This window comes from Citrus sinensis, chromosome 7 (genome assembly GCF_022201045.2).
Source record: "Citrus sinensis cultivar Valencia sweet orange chromosome 7, DVS_A1.0, whole genome shotgun sequence".
NCBI lineage: Eukaryota > Viridiplantae > Streptophyta > Magnoliopsida > Sapindales > Rutaceae > Citrus > Citrus sinensis.
The window spans coordinates 22,566,208-22,569,253 of record NC_068562.1 but is presented as its reverse complement, the minus strand read 5'-3'; positions in this window follow the sequence as shown (position 1 = coordinate 22,569,253).

The following is a 3,046-nucleotide window of genomic DNA, read 5'->3' as shown; positions in this document are numbered from 1 at the left end:
CATGTTCTATTGGCAACTGTTTCAGAGTCTATTGTTAATTCTCTAATATAGTTCAACTATCAGAGCTCTTACTACCATTTTCCACATCGGCTTTTCTTGAACAATACATTCTTTAATATATAGCATAGATAGGTACCATATGATACATGTGAGCTAAATAAAAACTATACTAGGTTCTTACTTCACACTCTCAATCACCAACTTCTTTTACTACACAAATTCTAAAGCACAATTGTTAGTAGAAGATTTTTAGTATGCCCGACAAAGTTAAGAAAAGGAAAACAAAACTTTTAATTATTAAAAATATATTTATGCTATAACAAAATATAGGAAAAAAAATTTCACTTATAGAGTCCTCCATCATATTATACTTGAACCTACAAAAAAAACGTCTCCTTGTCCTACAAAATTTTCAACCAATCCTTGCATGTTTTTAATATATAAATTTATCAACAATAAATAATTTGAAAGTTAAAAGATTTAAAAAAGTTAATTAGAAATTTATTGTCACGCTTAATTGAATTTTCTCTTACTTCCTCACACTCATGGGTGGATGACTCGCTACAACAAAAACAACATCTACTAGCATCTAGAAAATAATACAAAAAATGAAATGTAGCATTTGGCAGACGCTTAGTTAACCCACGTAACTAAAAGTCTTTGAATATATATATTAGCATTTAACAGATGCAACAACTTATAATATATTGCATTTAGGATTTCTTTGTATAAGTGCTACATTGGATTACTCATAGCATCCAAAAAATACTTCCAAATTGCTTTTATAGCTTTATGAAAATGCTAAGAAATTGCAGTTATAGCTTTTTGAAAATGCTGTATAGCTTTTGATAGCATTGTATAAAGTTAAGAAATTGCTATTTTTTAAAATACTGGATCTTCACCGATGTTATCCATCTAAATATAAATATCAACTCATTTCCAAGGATGAGAAAAAATTTATAAATATGCATGTAGGATTATAATTTACCTGATAAACTTCAAAATACATTAAAAGGGAATAAGTATATTCTTTTAGTGATTCAACCAAAATAAAAGTGAAAAGGAAAACTGCCTTTATCTGTAATCTGCCTTCAGCACCTTGGAGGAAAATTTTCTTAATCTTCACAACCTGCATTATGAATTCAAAACAAATCTAACTGAATGAAAACAAAAAAAAAAAAACATATTCTTCTGAGTATGAATGAATTTTGAAAGGGTTTAGCAAGTTTGGTTAGATAATAATAGAGACACAAGGAAAATTTTAACTTAATTAATTTCGAAGGAACATTAAAGATTCTGCAGTAAGAATAAGTACAATTGAAGTGCAACAAAAATACACGTACTGGTTATGTTCTTGGAACATCGGCTTTCAAAACCCGTTACAAATAGAACATATATCAGTAGCCAACATATATGTTTTCTATTAAGCCAACATATATATATGCCTAATTAGATACTGTTATACATGATTATATTAGGCAAGGATTTGTGACAAATATCAAATAACCAAAGTTTAGATCTAAGTAATAAAAATAAATATTATTAGAAGAGTTGTAAAGCTTACCTATTGAAGAAAACTTACAGCAAGGAACAATCACAAGATATCCAGGTTGGAGTAGAATTGCACTCAAGGAGCATCCAAGCACGCACAAAATGTATATTGTGCATCCTTCTTAGCGAGGTCTAAGTTGTGTGGTACCTTGATGAGTATACAATGCCATAGAGAATCAATTCTGAAGGATCGAGAAATCCTAGGAAAACAAAGTTTATAACAATCCATGGAGTAAATTTTGGGAGGCCTTGTCATGAAATTGATGAATCAAAAATGAGAAACACACTAACAAATGTCATAACGAAGTGAAAGATTAGTGATGATGAATATTAATTTTTTTTTTTTTTATGATTTCCTAATGGGTAAAACTAGAGATGGCAAAACCCCGGGCCGGGTCCGGGTATTGCCATGACCAGACCCTGCCCGGATGCAACCGGTCCGGGTCCGGGTCCGGGCCGGGTTTTAATCCGGGTACCCGGATTTTATATTTTTTAATATTTTATGTGTATATATTTTTTATTTTTTGATAATTTTATAAGTTTTAAATTTATTTCAATAAAATTTGACATGAAAATATAAACTTTAAGTGTTTAAAACTTTATATATGTATAATAAATAAGTCAAATAAATATAAAATATTTAAAATAATATATATTTTATAATTTTTTTTAATAAAATCCGGGTTCCGGGTTTATCAAGTGATGCCCAAGACCGACCCGGCTTCATACCCGGACTGGATAATACCCGGCCCGCAACACCCGAGTACGGTCCGGGTCCAGACCGGACGGGTATTTTTGCCACCTCTAGGTAAAACAACTGGGCCTATTGGCTCTGGCCCTCTGTATTAAGCTCAACGATGTCATAACATGAGATGGCCAACTTCACCAAACAGTAAATGTTATATTATAGCCTTTGTTATTTTACGTTTTTTTACTTTTTTTGTTTATTTTGTGGGCCTAATTATGGTAAATTGCTCTTGCTGTCTCGCACAACTTATTTTTAGCAAATTATACTATACACTACCATTGAATGGCGTCAAGAAGCCCTGGCTCCGATAAATTCTGCCTGCAACGGTCTTGTACTTAGGCCTCATAAATAAGGATGAGGCCATTGAAAGAGATTTATTCTTAAAAGGCACACTGATTTCTAGTTGTTTGGCTTACAGCATGCATATGCGTGTCTTGTCTCTTTATATTCTCACCTTCGGACGTGTACATTTTTACAATTCTGGATCACCAGTTTTATGAATAGAAAATAGTTAAAAAGACAAGAGAGCAGATTCCAGCCATTCATTATGCAACCCTAGACTCCGAAAGTCGAGCCAAATTTGATTTTTTATGGATTCTTTGTACATAAATAAGATTTATCTGGATGGAATTTACTTCAGCAGAAGAGTTATGATAAGATTCTTCTCCAACGCCGAGAGTTACACTCCTTAAATGCACGGCGATCTAATAGTCGGGAGGTGAGAAAAGCCCAAAGGCTTTCAATACA